The 20,808-nt window shown below is 46.4% G+C and overlaps 11 non-coding genes across 11 annotated transcripts; all 11 read right to left on the bottom strand.

Annotated features, from left to right (window-relative positions):
* Window positions 1–970: 970 nt before the first annotated feature.
* On the bottom strand, window positions 971–1,044 carry TRNAN-GUU (transfer RNA asparagine (anticodon GUU)). The gene has a single exon. It is a non-coding gene; the product is annotated as a tRNA-Asn (tRNA).
* Window positions 1,045–2,591: 1,547 nt separating this feature from the next.
* TRNAN-GUU (transfer RNA asparagine (anticodon GUU)) lies at window positions 2,592–2,665 on the bottom strand. The gene has a single exon. It is a non-coding gene; the product is annotated as a tRNA-Asn (tRNA).
* A 2,175-nt stretch (window positions 2,666–4,840) lies between these two features.
* On the bottom strand, window positions 4,841–4,914 carry TRNAN-GUU (transfer RNA asparagine (anticodon GUU)). Its single transcript has one exon. It is a non-coding gene; the product is annotated as a tRNA-Asn (tRNA).
* A 2,175-nt stretch (window positions 4,915–7,089) lies between these two features.
* TRNAN-GUU (transfer RNA asparagine (anticodon GUU)) lies at window positions 7,090–7,163 on the bottom strand. Its single transcript has one exon. It is a non-coding gene; the product is annotated as a tRNA-Asn (tRNA).
* Window positions 7,164–9,338: 2,175 nt separating this feature from the next.
* On the bottom strand, window positions 9,339–9,412 carry TRNAN-GUU (transfer RNA asparagine (anticodon GUU)). The gene has a single exon. It is a non-coding gene; the product is annotated as a tRNA-Asn (tRNA).
* Window positions 9,413–11,587: 2,175 nt separating this feature from the next.
* TRNAN-GUU (transfer RNA asparagine (anticodon GUU)) lies at window positions 11,588–11,661 on the bottom strand. Its single transcript has one exon. It is a non-coding gene; the product is annotated as a tRNA-Asn (tRNA).
* A 1,790-nt stretch (window positions 11,662–13,451) lies between these two features.
* On the bottom strand, window positions 13,452–13,523 carry TRNAW-CCA (transfer RNA tryptophan (anticodon CCA)). Its single transcript has one exon. It is a non-coding gene; the product is annotated as a tRNA-Trp (tRNA).
* Window positions 13,524–13,836: 313 nt separating this feature from the next.
* TRNAN-GUU (transfer RNA asparagine (anticodon GUU)) lies at window positions 13,837–13,910 on the bottom strand. The gene has a single exon. It is a non-coding gene; the product is annotated as a tRNA-Asn (tRNA).
* Window positions 13,911–16,080: 2,170 nt separating this feature from the next.
* Window positions 16,081–16,154, bottom strand: TRNAN-GUU (transfer RNA asparagine (anticodon GUU)). Its single transcript has one exon. It is a non-coding gene; the product is annotated as a tRNA-Asn (tRNA).
* Window positions 16,155–18,329: 2,175 nt separating this feature from the next.
* On the bottom strand, window positions 18,330–18,403 carry TRNAN-GUU (transfer RNA asparagine (anticodon GUU)). Its single transcript has one exon. It is a non-coding gene; the product is annotated as a tRNA-Asn (tRNA).
* Window positions 18,404–20,578: 2,175 nt separating this feature from the next.
* On the bottom strand, window positions 20,579–20,652 carry TRNAN-GUU (transfer RNA asparagine (anticodon GUU)). The gene has a single exon. It is a non-coding gene; the product is annotated as a tRNA-Asn (tRNA).
* Window positions 20,653–20,808: the final 156 nt, after the last annotated feature.

Raw genomic sequence — 20,808 nt, forward strand, 5'->3', positions numbered from 1 at the left:
ATGCGAGAGTGAAAAAGTAAAATGGAAATGTGTCTACTGAGACCAGTATAAGGGGAAATCCTCACAATCCAGGACCGACAGTTGATTGGGAGGGCGCTTACAGTTTTCTGACACCAGACCGGTACCTGAACTCACAAACCCAAACTACAAAGTGATGGGCATTGCCACTAGACTGCCGACCCCCTTTCGGGGCCCCAGCATATATCCTTTAGTCACACCTAGAGTTCCCAGGACAGTGCAGCATTCAGCGATTACACGAAAATATTGACAGCGCTAGGAGGCCATGCAAATGGCAGAGGTATGCTTTACAAAGCCCACGTAGCGTGCACAAAACAGCACATCAGTCAGGCCCACTTGAAGAGATGGTAAAGAGGAAATACTTCTGCTGCATCCAGTAAAACATAGAGATTGGCCTGCTTTAAAGGTTGACCATGTCCTTCATGGGTGTCTGTCAATATGATACTTCCCTGCTGCAAAGCTTACATTCGAAACGCCAGAACAACTAGGCCCAGAGCACAAAGATGCAGTCAGGTTGAAATAACGAGATACTGAAGAGCAATTTTGTATTTCAGAGTGGGAAAAGCAAATATGCCCCCGACGTGATTTGAACACGCAACCTTCTGATCTGGAGTCAGACGCCCTACCATTGCGCCACGAGGTCCTAGTGGCAACCTGGTGTGTCTGATGACAGAATAAAGGTAGGAGACGTACATGCACCTGCAGAGCCTCATTGCTTCTTTAAGTAGACTGGCTAGGATAGCTTCCTTCTGTGCATCAGTACACGCTGCAGCCAAACCCTTCCCATGAAGTCTTGATGTTTATGAATTGAATGGCAAGTTTTGAAAAACTAAAGCAAGCGAGAAGAATTGCTTGCAGTTTATTGGATTTTTTGGACGTCAGCAGACGAGACCTGCGAGAGGTAAACAGAAGTCCATAGTTGGTCACGCTGAATTTTTGAGCCAAAATGCACCGTCCCTGGGTGGGCTTGAACCACCAACCTTTCGGTTAACAGCCCAACGCGCTAACCGATTGCGCCACAGAGACTCATGCAGTTCTTACACAGGGGCCTGATTGGTGTGCTGTTTGCTTATGCTTCCCAGGCAACCTGAAAATATTTCTAAAATAGCTCTATTTCTATATGCTCTTTATAGATCCCTCTGTTTGACTGGGTGAATTCTAATTTCTGGGGTAGATTAAGCAATTTTTGGATCTAGATGCTGTGCGCAACAGGAATGCTATATACTGCACTGTACTGCTACTGAAAAGTTACCAATTTTACAGGATGTTCAGGTAAGCTTTGTTTCAGAAAACAACTTGCTAGAGGCACTAAGACAAATTACTGGGACAAAGGAAGAGGGTTTGGGGATTAGCACATCTCCTATGAAAGGTACAGTCACGCCCGAGACAACTCTGAGTGTCACCTCAAATTCTAAGAAATGCAAACTAGGGACCTACGCTTTTTATTGCCAGTGGATCTTTGTGTTTCAGACAAATGTGCACGCCTCCCAGAGCCCCTTGCAATGCACTTAGGGAAATGGGGGAAGGTGCTGTGAAGCCCTCTCGCTGACAATGTCTCTCTTGTCTATAATGTATCTATGAGAGAGAGAGAAATAGGCAATGCGAGAGTGAAAAAGTAAAATGGAAATGTGTCTACTGAGACCAGTATAAGGGGAAATCCTCACAATCCAGGACCGACAGTTGATTGGGAGGGCGCTTACAGTTTTCTGACACCAGACCGGTACCTGAACTCACAAACCCAAACTACAAAGTGATGGGCATTGCCACTAGACTGCCGACCCCCTTTCGGGGCCCCAGCATATATCCTTTAGTCACACCTAGAGTTCCCAGGACAGTGCAGCATTCAGCGATTACACGAAAATATTGACAGCGCTAGGAGGCCATGCAAATGGCAGAGGTATGCTTTACAAAGCCCACGTAGCGTGCACAAAACAGCACATCAGTCAGGCCCACTTGAAGAGATGGTAAAGAGGAAATACTTCTGCTGCATCCAGTAAAACATAGAGATTGGCCTGCTTTAAAGGTTGACCATGTCCTTCATGGGTGTCTGTCAATATGATACTTCCCTGCTGCAAAGCTTACATTCGAAACGCCAGAACAACTAGGCCCAGAGCACAAAGATGCAGTCAGGTTGAAATAACGAGATACTGAAGAGCAATTTTATATTTCAGAGTGGGAAAAGCAAATATGACCCCGACGTGATTTGAACACGAAACCTTCGGATCTGGAGTCAGACAAGCTACCATTGCGCCACGAGGTCCATGCGGTACTCCACCTGGTGTGTCTGATGACAGAATAAAGGTAGGAGACGTACATGCACCTGCAGAGCCTCATTGCTTCTTTAAGTAGACTGGCTAGGATAGCTTCCTTCTGTGCATCAGTACACGCTGCAGCCAAACCCTTCCCATGAAGTCTTGATGTTTATGAATTGAATGGCAAGTTTTGAAAAACTAAAGCAAGCGAGAAGAATTGCTTGCAGTTTATTGGATTTTTTGGACGTCAGCAGACGAGACCTGCGAGAGGTAAACAGAAGTTCATAGTTGGTCATGCTGAATTTTTGAGCCAAAATGCATCGTCCCTGGGTGGGCTTGAACCACCAACCTTTCGGTTAACAGCCGAACGCGCTAACCGATTGCGCCACAGAGACTCATGCAGTGCTTACACTGGGGCCTGATTGGTGTGCTGTTTGCTTATGCTTCCCAGGCAACCTGAAAATATTTCTAAAATAGCTCTATTTCCCACAGCAAATCAGGGTATCAAGCACTTCCCTACCTCCCCTAATCCACAAACACAGGGGATTTAGTAGAGGACAGAGCCCATCAACAGTGCACCAAATGTCCTCTGTGTAGGCATAACTTGCTATGAGGAGAAAGCCACAGTTGCGCACTTGTGTTAAAAGGGGACAGTAGGCTGAACCCAGAGAACACGGGAGAAATGACTCAGGTTTACTGAGTGGAACACTCTGTGTCTTTGTGCCAAAAACAGCAGCGTCTTTTCGGTTAACAGCCGAACGCGCTAACCAATTGTGCCACAGAGACTCACTGGCATGTGTGTTCTGCCTTTGGCCTGATTGCATTGCTATTTTTTTCTGATTGGCAGAAAACCTGAACTTTTTTCTGAAAAAGGCATGCCTCTCGTAGCACTGCAGTGCATTAGACTGCTCCCTTGCTTCCCTGAGTCCCCAAATACACAACCACCTTGGGCACAATAGAAGACACATTCCAGCAGATTTAGCAAGAGTGCACCAAGGTTTCTATATGTAGGTACCTTGCTGAGAAGCAAGACCTGCAGTTGCATTCTTCTGTTAAAAGAGGGCAGCAGAGTGCACCAAGAGAACTTGGGGGAAGTAGCTTATGTTAACTACTTGCCATGCTCTTTATAGATCCCTCTGTTTGACTGGGTGAATTCTAATTTCTGGGGTAGAGTAAGCAATTTTTGGATCTAGATGCTGTGCGCAACAGGAATGCTATATACTGCACTGTACTGCTACTGAAAAGTTACCAATTTTACAGGATGTTCAGGTAAGCTTTGTTTCAGAAAACAACTTGCTAGAGGCCCTAGGACAGATTACTGGGACAAAGGAAGAGGGTTTGGGGATTAGCACATCTCCTATGAAAGGTACAGTCACGCCCGAGACAACTCTGAGTGCCTCCTCAAATTCTAAGAAATGCGAACTGGGGTCCTACGCCTTTTATTGCTAGGGGATCTTTGTGTTTCAGACAAATGTGCACGCCTCCCAGAGCCCCATGCAATGCACTTAGGGAAATGGGGGAAGGTGCTGTGAAGCCCTCTCGCTGACAATGTCTCTCTTGTCTATAATGTATCTATGAGAGAGAGAGAAATAGGCAATGCGAGAGTGAAAAAGTAAAATGGAAATGTGTCTACTGAGACCAGTATAAGGGGAAATCCTCACAATCCAGGACCGACAGTTGATTGGGAGGGCGCTTACAGGTTTCCGACACCAGACCGGTACCTGAACTCACAAACCCAAACTGCAAAGTGATGGGCATTGCCACTAGACTGCCGACCCCCTTTCGGGGCCCCAACATATATCCTTTAGTCACACCTAGAGTTCCCAGGACACTGCAGCATTCAGCGATTACACGAAAAAATTGACAGCGCTAGGAGGCCATGCAAATGGCAGAGGTATGCTTTACAAAGCCCACGTAGCGTGCACAAAACAGCACATCAGTCAGGCCCACTTGAAGAGATGGTAAAGAGGAAATACTTCTGCTGCATCCAGTGAAACATAGAGATTGGCCTGCTTTAAAGGTTGACCATGTCCTTCATGGGTGTCTGTCAATATGATACTTCCCTGCTGCAAAGCTTACATTCGAAACGCCAGAACAACTAGTCCCAGAGCACAAAGATGCAGTCAGGTTGAAATAACGAGATACTGAAGAGCAATTTTGTATTTCAGAGTGGGAAAAGCAAATATGCCCCCGACGTGATTTGAACACGCAACCTTCTGATCTGGAGTCAGACGCCCTACCATTGCGCCACGAGGTCCTAGTGGCAGTCCACCTGGTGTGTCTGATGACAGAATAAAGGTAGGAGACGTACATGCACCTGCAGAGCCTCATTGCTTCTTTAAGTAGACTGGCTAGGATAGCTTCCTTCTGTGCATCAGTACACGCTGCAGCCAAACCCTTCCCATGAAGTCTTGATGTTTATGAATTGAATGGCAAGTTTTGAAAAACTAAAGCAAGCGAGAAGAATTGCTTGCAGTTTATTGGATTTTTTGGACGTCAGCAGACGAGACCTGCGAGAGGTAAACAGAAGTTCATAGTTGGTCATGCTGAATTTTTGAGCCAAAATGCATCGTCCCTGGGTGGGCTTGAACCACCAACCTTTCGGTTAACAGCCGAACGCGCTAACCGATTGCGCCACAGAGACTCATGCAGTGCTTACACTGGGGCCTGATTGGTGTGCTGTTTGCTTATGCTCCCCAGGCAACCTGAAAATATTTCTAAAATAGCTCTATTTCCCACAGCAAATCAGGGTATCAGGTACTTCCCTACCTCCCGTAATCCACAAACACAGGGGATTTAGTAGAGGACAGAGCCCATCAACAGTGCACCAAATGCCCTCTGTGTAGGCATAACTTGCTATGAGGAGAAAGCCACAGTTGCGCACTTGTGTTAAAAGGGGACAGTAGGCTGAACCCAGAGAACACGGGAGAAATGACTCAGGTTTACTGAGTGGAACACTCTGTGTCTTTGTGCCAAAAACAGCAGCGTCTTTTCGGTTAACAGCCGAACGCGCTAACCAATTGCGCCACAGAGACTCACTGGCATGTGTGTTCTGCCTTTGGCCTGATTGCATTGCTATTTTTTTCTGATTGGCAGAAAACCTGAACTTTTTTCTGAAAAAGGCATGCCTCTCTTAGCACTGCAGTGCATTAGACTGCTCCCTTGCTTCCCTGAGTCCCCAAATACACAACCACCTTGGGCACAATAGAAGACACATTCCAGCAGATTTAGCAAGAGTGCACCAAGGATTCTATATGTAGGTACCTTGCTGAGAAGCAGGACCTGCAGTTGCATTCTTCTGTTAAAAGAGGGCAGCAGAGTGCACCAAGAGAACTTGGGGGAAGTAGCTTATGTTAACTACTTGCCATGATCTTTATAGATCCCTCTGTTTGACTGGGTGAATTCTAATTTCTGGGGTAGAGTAAGCAATTTTTGGATCTAGATGCTGTGCGCAACAGGAATGCTATATACTGCACTGTACTGCTACTGAAAAGTTACCAATTTTACAGGATGTTCAGGTAAGCTTTGTTTCAGAAAACAACTTGCTAGAGGCCCTAGGACAGATTACTGGGACAAAGGAAGAGGGTTTGGGGATTAGCACATCTCCTATGAAAGGTACAGTCACGCCCGAGACAACTCTGAGTGCCTCCTCAAATTCTAAGAAATGCGAACTGGGGTTTTACGCCTTTTATTGCCAGTGGATCTTTGTGTTTCAGACAAATGTGCACGCCTCCCAGAGCCCCATGCAATGCACTTAGGGAAAGGGGGGAAGGTGCTGTGAAGCCCACTCGCTGACAATGTCTCTCTTGTCTATAATGTATCTATGAGAGAGAGAGAAATAGGCAATGTGAGAGTGAAAAAGTAAAATGGAAATGTGTCTACTGAGACCAGTATAAGGGGAAATCCTCACAATCCAGGACCGACAGTTGATTGGGAGGGTGCTTACAGTTTTCTGACACCAGACCGGTACCTGAACTCACAAACCCAAACTACAAAGTGATGGGCATTGCCACTAGACTGCCGACCCCCTTTCGGGGCCCCAGCATATATCCTTTAGTCACACCTAGAGTTCCCGGGACAGTGCAGCATTCAGCGATTACACGAAAATATTGACAGCGCTAGGAGACCATGCAAATGGCAGAGGTATGCTTTACAAAGCCCACGTAGCGTGCACAAAACAGCACATCAGTCAGGCCCACTTGAAGAGATGGTAAAGAGGAAATACTTCTGCTGCATCCAGTAAAACATAGAGATTGGCCTGCTTTAAAGGTTGACCATGTCCTTCATGGGTGTCTGTCAATATGATACTTCCCTGCTGCAAAGTTTACATTCGAAACGCCAGAACAACTAGGCCCAGAGCACAAAGATGCAGTCAGGTTGAAATAACGAGATACTGAAGAGCAATTTTATATTTCAGAGTGGGAAAAGCAAATATGACCCCGACGTGATTTGAACACGAAACCTTCGGATCTGGAGTCAGACAAGCTACCATTGCGCCACGAGGTCCATGCGGTACTCCACCTGGTGTGTCTGATGACAGAATAAAGGTAGGAGACGTACATGCACCTGCAGAGCCTCATTGCTTCTTTAAGTAGACTGGCTAGGATAGCTTCCTTCTGTGCATCAGTACACGCTGCAGCCAAACCCTTCCCATGAAGTCTTGATGTTTATGAATTGAATGGCAAGTTTTGAAAAACTAAAGCAAGCGAGAAGAATTGCTTGCAGTTTATTGGATTTTTTGGACGTCAGCAGACGAGACCTGCGAGAGGTAAACAGAAGTTCATAGTTGGTCATGCTGAATTTTTGAGCCAAAATGCATCGTCCCTGGGTGGGCTTGAACCACCAACCTTTCGGTTAACAGCCGAACGCGCTAACCGATTGCGCCACAGAGACTCATGCAGTGCTTACACTGGGGCCTGATTGGTGTGCTGTTTGCTTATGCTTCCCAGGCAACCTGAAAATATTTCTAAAATAGCTCTATTTCCCACAGCAAATCAGGGTATCAAGCACTTCCCTACCTCCCCTAATCCACAAACACAGGGGATTTAGTAGAGGACAGAGCCCATCAACAGTGCACCAAATGTCCTCTGTGTAGGCATAACTTGCTATGAGGAGAAAGCCACAGTTGCGCACTTGTGTTAAAAGGGGACAGTAGGCTGAACCCAGAGAACAAGGGAGAAATGACTCAGGTTTACTGAGTGGAACACTCTGTGTCTTTGTGCCAAAAACAGCAGCGTCTTTTCGGTTAACAGCCGAACGCGCTAACCAATTGTGCCACAGAGACTCACTGGCATGTGTGTTCTGCCTTTGGCCTGATTGCATTGCTATTTTTTTCTGATTGGCAGAAAACCTGAACTTTTTTCTGAAAAAGGCATGCCTCTCGTAGCACTGCAGTGCATTAGACTGCTCCCTTGCTTCCCTGAGTCCCCAAATACACAACCACCTTGGGCACAATAGAAGACACATTCCAGCAGATTTAGCAAGAGTGCACCAAGGTTTCTATATGTAGGTACCTTGCTGAGAAGCAAGACCTGCAGTTGCATTCTTCTGTTAAAAGAGGGCAGCAGAGTGCACCAAGAGAACTTGGGGGAAGTAGCTTATGTTAACTACTTGCCATGCTCTTTATAGATCCCTCTGTTTGACTGGGTGAATTCTAATTTCTGGGGTAGAGTAAGCAATTTTTGGATCTAGATGCTGTGCGCAACAGGAATGCTATATACTGCACTGTACTGCTACTGAAAAGTTACCAATTTTACAGGATGTTCAGGTAAGCTTTGTTTCAGAAAACAACTTGCTAGAGGCCCTAGGACAGATTACTGGGACAAAGGAAGAGGGTTTGGGGATTAGCACATCTCCTATGAAAGGTACAGTCACGCCCGAGACAACTCTGAGTGCCTCCTCAAATTCTAAGAAATGCGAACTGGGGTCCTACGCCTTTTATTGCTAGGGGATCTTTGTGTTTCAGACAAATGTGCACGCCTCCCAGAGCCCCATGCAATGCACTTAGGGAAATGGGGGAAGGTGCTGTGAAGCCCTCTCGCTGACAATGTCTCTCTTGTCTATAATGTATCTATGAGAGAGAGAGAAATAGGCAATGCGAGAGTGAAAAAGTAAAATGGAAATGTGTCTACTGAGACCAGTATAAGGGGAAATCCTCACAATCCAGGACCGACAGTTGATTGGGAGGGCGCTTACAGGTTTCCGACACCAGACCGGTACCTGAACTCACAAACCCAAACTGCAAAGTGATGGGCATTGCCACTAGACTGCCGACCCCCTTTCGGGGCCCCAACATATATCCTTTAGTCACACCTAGAGTTCCCAGGACACTGCAGCATTCAGCGATTACACGAAAATATTGACAGCGCTAGGAGGCCATGCAAATGGCAGAGGTATGCTTTACAAAGCCCACGTAGCGTGCACAAAACAGCACATCAGTCAGGCCCACTTGAAGAGATGGTAAAGAGGAAATACTTCTGCTGCATCCAGTGAAACATAGAGATTGGCCTGCTTTAAAGGTTGACCATGTCCTTCATGGGTGTCTGTCAATATGATACTTCCCTGCTGCAAAGCTTACATTCGAAACGCCAGAACAACTAGTCCCAGAGCACAAAGATGCAGTCAGGTTGAAATAACGAGATACTGAAGAGCAATTTTGTATTTCAGAGTGGGAAAAGCAAATATGCCCCCGACGTGATTTGAACACGCAACCTTCTGATCTGGAGTCAGACGCCCTACCATTGCGCCACGAGGTCCTAGTGGCAGTCCACCTGGTGTGTCTGATGACAGAATAAAGGTAGGAGACGTACATGCACCTGCAGAGCCTCATTGCTTCTTTAAGTAGACTGGCTAGGATAGCTTCCTTCTGTGCATCAGTACACGCTGCAGCCAAACCCTTCCCATGAAGTCTTGATGTTTATGAATTGAATGGCAAGTTTTGAAAAACTAAAGCAAGCGAGAAGAATTGCTTGCAGTTTATTGGATTTTTTGGACGTCAGCAGACGAGACCTGCGAGAGGTAAACAGAAGTTCATAGTTGGTCATGCTGAATTTTTGAGCCAAAATGCATCGTCCCTGGGTGGGCTTGAACCACCAACCTTTCGGTTAACAGCCGAACGCGCTAACCGATTGCGCCACAGAGACTCATGCAGTGCTTACACTGGGGCCTGATTGGTGTGCTGTTTGCTTATGCTGCCCAGGCAACCTGAAAATATTTCTAAAATAGCTCTATTTCCCACAGCAAATCAGGGTATCAAGTACTTCCCTACCTCCCGTAATCCACAAACACAGGGGATTTAGTAGAGGACAGAGCCCATCAACAGTGCACCAAATGCCCTCTGTGTAGGCATAACTTGCTATGAGGAGAAAGCCACAGTTGCGCACTTGTGTTAAAAGGGGACAGTAGGCTGAACCCAGAGAACACGGGAGAAATGACTCAGGTTTACTGAGTGGAACACTCTGTGTCTTTGTGCCAAAAACAGCAGCGTCTTTTCGGTTAACAGCAGAACGCGCTAACCAATTGCGCCACAGAGACTCACTGGCATGTGTGTTCTGCCTTTGGCCTGATTGCATTGCTATTTTTTTCTGATTGGCAGAAAACCTGAACTTTTTTCTGAAAAAGGCATGCCTCTCTTAGCACTGCAGTGCATTAGACTGCTCCCTTGCTTCCTTGAGTCCCCAAATACACAACCACCTTGGGCACAATAGAAGACACATTCCAGCAGATTTAGCAAGAGTGCACCAAGGATTCTATATGTAGGTACCTTGCTGAGAAGCAGGACCTGCAGTTGCATTCTTCTGTTAAAAGAGGGCAGCAGAGTGCACCAAGAGAACTTGGGGGAAGTAGCTTATGTTAACTACTTGCCATGATCTTTATAGATCCCTCTGTTTGACTGGGTGAATTCTAATTTCTGGGGTAGAGTAAGCAATTTTTGGATCTAGATGCTGTGCGCAACAGGAATGCTATATACTGCACTGTACTGCTACTGAAAAGTTACCAATTTTACAGGATGTTCAGGTAAGCTTTGTTTCAGAAAACAACTTGCTAGAGGCCCTAGGACAGATTACTGGGACAAAGGAAGAGGGTTTGGGGATTAGCACATCTCCTATGAAAGGTACAGTCACGCCCGAGACAACTCTGAGTGCCTCCTCAAATTCTAAGAAATGCGAACTGGGGTCCTACGCCTTTTATTGCTAGGGGATCTTTGTGTTTCAGACAAATGTGCACGCCTCCCAGAGCCCCTTGCAATGCACTTAGGGAAATGGGGGAAGGTGCTGTGAAGCCCTCTCGCTGACAATGTCTCTCTTGTCTATAATGTATCTATGAGAGAGAGAGAAATAGGCAATGCGAGAGTGAAAAAGTAAAATGGAAATGTGTCTACTGAGACCAGTATAAGGGGAAATCCTCACAATCCAGGACTGACAGTTGATTGGGAGGGCGCTTACAGGTTTCCGACACCAGACCGGTACCTGAACTCACAAACCCAAACTGCAAAGTGATGGGCATTGCCACTAGACTGCCGACCCCCTTTCGGGGCCCCAGCATATATCCTTTAGTCACACCTAGAGTTCCCAGGACAGTGCAGCATTCAGCGATTACACGAAAATATTGACAGCACTAGGAGGCCATGCAAATGGCAGAGGTATGCTTTACAAAGCCCACGTAGCGTGCACAAAACAGCACATCAGTCAGGCCCACTTGAAGAGATGGTAAAGAGGAAATACTTCTGCTGCATCCAGTAAAACATAGAGATTGGCCTGCTTTAAAGGTTGACCATGTCCTTCATGGGTGTCTGTCAATATGATACTTCCCTGCTGCAAAGTTTACATTCGAAACGCCAGAACGACTAGGCCCAGAGCACAAAGATGCAGTCAGGTTGAAATAACGAGATACTGAAGAGCAATTTTATATTTCAGAGTGGGAAAAGCAAATATGACCCCGACGTGATTTGAACACGAAACCTTCGGATCTGGAGTCAGACGCGCTACCATTGCGCCACGAGGTCCATGCGGCACTCCACCTGGTGTGTCTGATGACAGAATAAAGGTAGGAGACGTACATGCACCTGCAGAGCCTCATTGCTTCTTTAAGTAGACTGGCTAGGATAGCTTCCTTCTGTGCATCAGTACACGCTGCAGCCAAACCCTTCCCATGAAGTCTTGATGTTTATGAATTGAATGGCAAGTTTTGAAAAACTAAAGCAAGCGAGAAGAATTGCTTGCAGTTTATTGGATTTTTTGGACGTCAGCAGACGAGACCTGCGAGAGGTAAACAGAAGTCCATAGTTGGTCACGCTGAATTTTTGAGCCAAAATGCATCGTCCCTGGGTGGGCTTGAACCACCAACCTTTCGGTTAACAGCCGAACGCGCTAACCGATTGCGCCACAGAGACTCATGCAGTGCTTACACTGGGGCCTGATTGGTGTGCTGTTTGCTTATGCTCCCCAGGCAACCTGAAAATATTTCTAAAATAGCTCTATTTCCCACAGCAAATCAGGGTATCAAGCACTTCCCTACCTCCCGTAATCCACAAACACAGGGGATTTAGTAGAGGACAGAGCCCATCAACAGTGCACCAAATGCCCTCTGTGTAGGCATAACTTGCTATGAGGAGAAAGCCACAGTTGCGCACTTGTGTTAAAAGGGGACAGTAGGCTGAACCCAGAGAACACGGGAGAAATGACTCAGGTTTACTGAGTGGAACACTCTGTGTCTTTGTGCCCAAAACAGCTGCGTCTTTTCGGTTAACAGCCGAACGCGCTAACCAATTGCGCCACAGAGACTCACTGGCATGTGTGTTCTGCCTTTGGCCTGATTGCATTGCTATTTTTTTCTGATTGGCAGAAAACCTGAACTTTTTTCTGAAAAAGGCATGCCTCTCTTAGCACTGCAGTGCATTAGACTGCTCCCTTGCTTCCCTGAGTCCCCAAATACACAACCACCTTGGGCACAATAGAAGACACATTCCAGCAGATTTAGCAAGAGTGCACCAAGGATTCTATATTTAGGTACCTTGCTGAGAAGCAAGACCTGCAGTTGCATTCTTCTGTTAAAAGAGGGCAGCAGAGTGCACCAAGAGAACTTGGGGGAAGTAGCTTATGTTAACTACTTGCCATGCTCTTTATAGATCCCTCTGTTTGACTGGGTGAATTCTAATTTCTGGGGTAGAGTAAGCAATTTTTGGATCTAGATGCTGTGCGCAACAGGAATGCTATATACTGCACTGTACTGCTCCTGAAAAGTTACCAATTTTACAGGATGTTCAGGTAAGCTTTGTTTCAGAAAACAACTTGCTAGAGGCACTAAGACAGATTACTGGGACAAAGGAAGAGGGTTTGGGGATTAGCACATCTCCTATGAAAGGTACAGTCAAGCCCGAGACAACTCTGAGTGTCACCTCAAATTCTAAGAAATGCAAACTAGGGACCTACGCTTTTTATTGCCAGTGGATCTTTGTGTTTCAGACAAACGTGCACGCCTCCCAGAGCCCCTTGCAATGCACTTAGGGAAATGGGGGAAGGTGCTGTGAAGCCCTCTCGCTGACAATGTCTCTCTTGTCTATAATGTAACTATGAGAGAGAGAGAAATAGGCAATGCGAGAGTGAAAAAGTAAAATGGAAATGTGTCTACTGAGACCAGTATAAGGGGAAATCCTCACAATCCAGGACCGACAGTTGATTGGGAGGGCGCTTACAGGTTTCCGACACCAGACCGGTACCTGAACTCACAAACCCAAACTGCAAAGTGATGGGCATTGCCACTAGACTGCCGACCCCCTTTCGGGGCCCCAGCATATATCCTTTAGTCACACCTAGAGTTCCCAGGACAGTGCAGCATTCAGCGATTACACGAAAATATTGAAAGCGCTAGGAGGCCATGCAAATGGCAGAGGTATGCTTTACAAAGCCCACGTAGCGTGCACAAAACAGCACATCAGTCAGGCCCACTTGAAGAGATGGTAAAGAGGAAATACTTCTGCTGCATCCAGTAAAACATAGAGATTGGCCTGCTTTAAAGGTTGACCATGTCCTTCATGGGTGTCTGTCAATATGATACTTCCCTGCTGCAAAGCTTACATTCGAAACGCCAGAACAACTAGGCCCAGAGCACAAAGATGCAGTCAGGTTGAAATAACGAGATACTGAAGAGCAATTTTGTATTTCAGAGTGGGAAAAGCAAATATGACCCCGACGTGATTTGAACACGCAACCTTCTGATCTGGAGTCAGACGCGCTACCATTGCGCCACGAGGTCCTTGTGGCAATCCACCTGGTGTGTCTGATGACAGAATAAAGGTAGGAGACGTACATGCACCTGCAGAGCCTCATTGCTTCTTTAAGTAGACTGGCTAGGATAGCTTCCTTCTGTGCATCAGCACACGCTGCACCCAAACCCTTCCCATGAAGTCTTGATGTTTATCAATTGAATGGCAAGTTTTGAAAAACTAAAGCAAGCGAGAAGAATTGCTTGCAGTTTATTGGATTTTTTGGACGTCAGCAGACGAGACCTGCGAGAGGTAAACAGAAGTCCATAGTTGGTCACGCTGAATTTTTGAGCCAAAATGCACCGTCCCTGGGTGGGCTTGAACCACCAACCTTTCGGTTAACAGCCGAACGCGCTAACCGATTGCGCCACAGAGACTCATGCAGTTCTTACACAGGGTCCTGATTGGTGTGCTGTTTGCTTATGCTTCCCAGGCAACCTGAAAATATTTCTAAAATAGCTCTATTTCCCACAGCAAATCAGGGTATCAAGCACTTCCCTACCTCCCCTAATCCACAAACACAGGGGATTTAGTAGAGGACAGAGCTCATCAACAGTGCACCAAATGTCCTCTGTATAGGCATAACTTGCTATGAGGAGAAAGCCACAGTTGCGCACTTGTGTTAAAAGGGGACAGTAGGCTGAACCCAGAGAACACGGGAGAAATGACTCAGGTTTACTGAGTGGAACACTCTGTGTAATTGTGCCAAAAACAGCAGCATCTTTTCGGTTAACAGCCGAACGCGCTAACCAATTGCGCCACAGAGACTCACTGGCATGTGTGTTCTGCCTTTGGCCTGATTGCATTGCTATTTTTTTCTGATTGGCAGAAAACCTGAACTTTTTTCTGAAAAAGGCATGCCTCTCTTAGCACTGCAGTGCATTAGACTGCTCCCTTGCTTCCCTGAGTCCCCAAATACACAACCACCTTGGGCACAATAGAAGACACATTCCAGCAGATTTAGCAAGAGTGCACCAAGGATTCTATATGTAGGTACCTTGCTGAGAAGCAAGACCTGCAGTTGCATTCTTCTGTTAAAAGAGGGCAGCAGAGTGCACCAAGAGAACTTGGGGGAAGTAGCTTATGTTAACTACTTGCCATGCTCTTTATAGACCCCTCTGTTTGACTGGGTGAATTCTAATTTCTGGGGTAGAGTAAGCAATTTTTGGATCTAGATGCTGTGTGCAACAGGAATGCTATATACTGCACTGTACTGCTACTGAAAAGTTACCAATTTTACAGGATGTTCAGGTAAGCTTTGTTTCAGAAAACAACTTGCTAGAGGCACTAAGACAGATTACTGGGACAAAGGAAGAGTGTTTGGGGATTAGCACATCTCCTATGAAAGGTACAGTCACGCCCGAGACAACTCTGAGTGTCACCTCAAATTCTAAGAAATGCAAACTAGGGACCTACGCTTTTTATTGCTAGGGGATCTTTGTGTTTCAGACAAATGTGCACGCCTTCCAGAGCCCCTTGCAATGCACTTAGGGAAAGGGGGGAAGGTGCTGTGAAGCCCTCTCGCTGACAATGTCTCTCTTGTCTATAATGCATCTATGAGAGAGAGAGAAATAGGCAATGCGAGAGTGAAAAAGTAAAATGGAAATGTGTCTACTGAGACCAGTATAAGGGGAAATCCTCACAATCCAGGACCGACAGTTGATTGGGAGGGCGCTTACAGGTTTCCGACACCAGACCGGTACCTGAACTCACAAACCCAAACTGCAAAGTGATGGGCATTGCCACTAGACTGCCGACCGCCTTTCGGGCCTCAGCATATATCCTTTAGTCACACCTAGAGTTCCCAGGACAGTGCAGCATTCAGCGATTACACGAAAATATTGACAGCGCTAGGAGGCCATGCAAATGGCAGAGGTATGCTTTACAAAGCCCACGTAGCGTGCACAAAACAGCACATCAGTCAGGCCCACTTGAAGAGATGGTAAAGAGGAAATACTTCTGCTGCATCCAGTAAAACATAGAGATTGGCCTGCTTTAAAGGTTGACCATGTACTTCATGGGTGTATGTCAATATGATACTTCCCTGCTGCAAAGTTTACATTCGAAACGCCAGAACAACTAGGCCCAGAGCACAAAGATGCAGTCAGGTTGAAATAACGAGATACTGAAGAGCAATTTTGTATTTCAGAGTGGGAAAAGCAAATATGCCCCCGACGTGATTTGAACACACAACCTTCTGATCTGGAGTCAGACGCCCTACCATTGCGCCACGAGGTCCTAGTGGCAACCTGGTGTGTCTGATGACAGAATAAAGGTAGGAGACGTACATGCACCTGCAGAGCCTCATTGCTTCTTTAAGTAGACTGGCTAGGATAGCTTCCTTCTGTGCATCAGTACACGCTGCAGCCAAACCCTTCCCATGAAGTCTTGATGTTTATGAATTGAATGGCAAGTTTTGAAAAACTAAAGCAAGCGAGAAGAATTGCTTGCAGTTTATTGGATTTTTTGGACGTCAGCAGACGAGACCTGCGAGAGGTAAACAGAAGTTCATAGTTGGTCATGCTGAATTTTTGAGCCAAAATGCATCGTCTCTGGGTGGGCTTGAACCACCAACCTTTCGGTTAACAGCCGAACGCGCTAACCGATTGCGCCACAGAGACTCATGCAGTGCTTACACTGGGGCCTGATTGGTGTGCTGTTTGCTTATGCTCCCCAGGCAACCTGAAAATATTTCTAAAATAGCTCTATTTCCCACAGCAAATCAGGGTATCAGGTACTTCCCTACCTCCCGTAATCCACAAACACAGGGGATTTAGTAGAGGACAGAGCCCATCAACAGTGCACCAAATGCCCTCTGTGTAGGCATAACTTGCTATGAGGAGAAAGCCACAGTTGCGCACTTGTGTTAAAAGGGGACAGTAGGCTGAACCCAGAGAACACGGGAGAAATGACTCAGGTTTACTGAGTGGAACACTCTGTGTCTTTGTGCCAAAAACAGCAGCGTCTTTTCGGTTAACAGCCGAACGCGCTAACCAATTGCGCCACAGAGACTCACTGGCATGTGTGTTCTGCCTTTGGCCTGATTGCATTGCTATTTTTTTCTGATTGGCAGAAAACCTGAACTTTTTTCTGAAAAAGGCATGCCTCTCTTAGCACTGCAGTGCATTAGACTGCTCCCTTGCTTCCCTGAGTCCCCAAATACACAACCACCTTGGGCACAATAGAAGACACATTCCAGCAGATTTAGCAAGAGTGCACCAAGGATTCTATATGTAGGTACCTTGCTGAGAAGCAGGACCTGCAGTTGCATTCTTCTGTTAAAAGAGGGCAGCAGAGTGCACCAAGAGAACTTGGGGGAAGTAGCTTATGTTAACTACTTGCCATGATCTTTATAGATCCCTCTGTTTGACTGGGTGAATTCTAATTTCTGGGGTAGAGTAAGCAATTTTTGGATCTAGATGCTGTGCGCAACAGGAATGCTATATACTGCACTGTACTGCTACTGAAAAGTTACCAATTTTACAGGATGTTCAGGTAAGCTTTGTTTCAGAAAACAACTTGCTAGAGGCCCTAGGACAGATTACTGGGACAAAGGAAGAGGGTTTGGGGATTAGCACATCTCCTATGAAAGGTACAGTCACGCCCGAGACAACTCTGAGTGCCTCCTCAAATTCTAAGAAATGCGAACTGGGGTCTTACGCCTTTTATTGCCAGTGGATCTTTGTGTTTCAGACAAATGTGCACGCCTCCCAGAGCCCCATGCAATGCACTTAGGGAAAGGGGGGAAGGTGCTGTGAAGCCCACTCGCTGACAATGTCTCTCTTGTCTATAATGTATCTATGAGAGAGAGAGAAATAGGCAATGTGAGAGTGAAAAAGTAAAATGGAAATGTGTCTACTGAGACCAGTATAAGGGGAAATCCTCACAATCCAGGACCGACAGTTGATTGGGAGGGCGCTTACAGTTTTCTGACACCAGACCGGTACCTGAACTCACAAACCCAAACTACAAAGTGATGGGCATTGCCACTAGACTGCCGACCCCCTTTCGGGGCCCCAGCATATATCCTTTAGTCACACCTAGAGTTCCCGGGACAGTGCAGCATTCAGCGATTACACGAAAATATTGACAGCGCTAGGAGACCATGCAAATGGCAGAGGTATGCTTTACAAAGCCCACGTAGCGTGCACAAAACAGCACATCAGTCAGGCCCACTTGAAGAGATGGTAAAGAGGAAATACTTCTGCTGCATCCAGTAAAACATAGAGATTGGCCTGCTTTAAAGGTTGACCATGTCCTTCATGGGTGTCTGTCAATATGATACTTCCCTGCTGCAAAGTTTACATTCGAAACGCCAGAACAACTAGGCCCAGAGCACAAAGATGCAGTCAGGTTGAAATAACGAGATACTGAAGAGCAATTTTATATTTCAGAGTGGGAAAAGCAAATATGACCCCGACGTGATTTGAACACGAAACCTTCGGATCTGGAGTCAGACAAGCTACCATTGCGCCACGAGGTCCATGCGGTACTCCACCTGGTGTGTCTGATGACAGAATAAAGGTAGGAGACGTACATGCACCTGCAGAGCCTCATTGCTTCTTTAAGTAGACTGGCTAGGATAGCTTCCTTCTGTGCATCAGTACACGCTGCAGCCAAACCCTTCCCATGAAGTCTTGATGTTTATGAATTGAATGGCAAGTTTTGAAAAACTAAAGCAAGCGAGAAGAATTGCTTGCAGTTTATTGGATTTTTTGGACGTCAGCAGACGAGACCTGCGAGAGGTAAACAGAAGTTCATAGTTGGTCATGCTGAATTTTTGAGCCAAAATGCATCGTCCCTGGGTGGGCTTGAACCACCAACCTTTCGGTTAACAGCCGAACGCGCTAACCGATTGCGCCACAGAGACTCATGCAGTGCTTACACTGGGGCCTGATTGGTGTGCTGTTTGCTTATGCTTCCCAGGCAACCTGAAAATATTTCTAAAATAGCTCTATTTCCCACAGCAAATCAGGGTATCAAGCACTTCCCTACCTCCCCTAATCCACAAACACAGGGGATTTAGTAGAGGACAGAGCCCATCAACAGTGCACCAAATGTCCTCTGTGTAGGCATAACTTGCTATGAGGAGAAACCCACAGTTGCGCACTTGTGTTAAAAGGGGACAGTAGGCTGAACCCAGAGAACAAGGGAGAAATGACTCAGGTTTACTGAGTGGAACACTCTGTGTCTTTGTGCCAAAAACAGCAGCGTCTTTTCGGTTAACAGCCGAACGCGCTAACCAATTGTGCCACAGAGACTCACTGGCATGTGTGTTCTGCCTTTGGCCTGATTGCATTGCTATTTTTTTCTGATTGGCAGAAAACCTGAACTTTTTTCTGAAAAAGGCATGCCTCTCGTAGCACTGCAGTGCATTAGACTGCTCCCTTGCTTCCCTGAGTCCCCAAATACACAACCACCTTGGGCACAATAGAAGACACATTCCAGCAGATTTAGCAAGAGTGCACCAAGGTTTCTATATGTAGGTACCTTGCTGAGAAGCAAGACCTGCAGTTGCATTCTTCTGTTAAAAGAGGGCAGCAGAGTGCACCAAGAGAACTTGGGGGAAGTAGCTTATGTTAACTACTTGCCATGCTCTTTATAGATCCCTCTGTTTGACTGGGTGAATTCTAATTTCTGGGGTAGAGTAAGCAATTTTTGGATCTAGATGCTGTGCGCAACAGGAATGCTATATACTGCACTGTACTGCTACTGAAAAGTTACCAATTTTACAGGATGTTCAGGTAAGCTTTGTTTCAGAAAACAACTTGCTAGAGGCCCTAGGACAGATTACTGGGACAAAGGAAGAGGGTTTGGGGATTAGCACATCTCCTATGAAAGGTACAGTCACGCCCGAGACAACTCTGAGTGCCTCCTCAAATTCTAAGAAATGCGAACTGGGGTCCTACGCCTTTTATTGCTAGGGGATCTTTGTGTTTCAGACAAATGTGCACGCCTCCCAGAGCCCCATGCAATGCACTTAGGGAAAGGGGGGAAGGTGCTGTGAAGCCCACTCGCTGACAATGTCTCTCTTGTCTATAATGTATCTATGAGAGAGAGAGAAATAGGCAATGTGAGAGTGAAAAAGTAAAATGGAAATGTGTCTACTGAGACCAGTATAAGGGGAAATCCTCACAATCCAGGACCGACAGTTGATTGGGAGGGCGCTTACAGTTTTCTGACACCAGACCGGTACCTGAACTCACAAACCCAAACTACAAAGTGATGGGCATTGCCACTAGACTGCCGACCCCCTTTCGGGGCCCCAGCATATATCCTTTAGTCACACCTAGAGTTCCCGGGACAGTGCAGCATTCAGCGATTACACGAAAATATTGACAGCGCTAGGAGACCATGCAAATGGCAGAGGTATGCTTTACAAAGCCCACGTAGCGTGCACAAAACAGCACATCAGTCAGGCCCACTTGAAGAGATGGTAAAGAGGAAATACTTCTGCTGCATCCAGTAAAACATAGAGATTGGCCTGCTTTAAAGGTTGACCATGTCCTTCATGGGTGTCTGTCAATATGATACTTCCCTGCTGCAAAGTTTACATTCGAAACGCCAGAACAACTAGGCCCAGAGCACAAAGATGCAGTCAGGTTGAAATAACGAGATACTGAAGAGCAATTTTATATTTCAGAGTGGGAAAAGCAAATATGACCCCGACGTGATTTGAACACGAAACCTTCGGATCTGGAGTCAGACAAGCTACCATTGCGCCACGAGGTCCATGCGGTACTCCACCTGGTGTGTCTGATGACAGAATAAAGGTAGGAGACGTACATGCACCTGCAGAGCCTCATTGCTTCTTTAAGTAGACTGGCTAGGATAGCTTCCTTCTGTGCATCAGTACACGCTGCAGCCAAACCCTTCCCATGAAGTCTTGATGTTTATGAATTGAATGGCAAGTTTTGAAAAACTAAAGCAAGCGAGAAGAATTGCTTGCAGTTTATTGGATTTTTTGGACGTCAGCAGACGAGACCTGCGAGAGGTAAACAGAAGTTCATAGTTGGTCATGCTGAATTTTTGAGCCAAAATGCATCGTCCCTGGGTGGGCTTGAACCACCAACCTTTCGGTTAACAGCCGAACGCGCTAACCGATTGCGCCACAGAGACTCATGCAGTGCTTACACTGGGGCCTGATTGGTGTGCTGTTTGCTTATGCTTCCCAGGCAACCTGAAAATATTTCTAAAATAGCTCTATTTCCCACAGCAAATCAGGGTATCAAGCACTTCCCTACCTCCCCTAATCCACAAACACAGGGGATTTAG

This window comes from Ambystoma mexicanum, chromosome 11 (genome assembly GCF_040938575.1).
Source record: "Ambystoma mexicanum isolate Mex_15411 chromosome 11, UKY_AmexF1_1, whole genome shotgun sequence".
NCBI lineage: Eukaryota > Metazoa > Chordata > Amphibia > Caudata > Ambystomatidae > Ambystoma > Ambystoma mexicanum.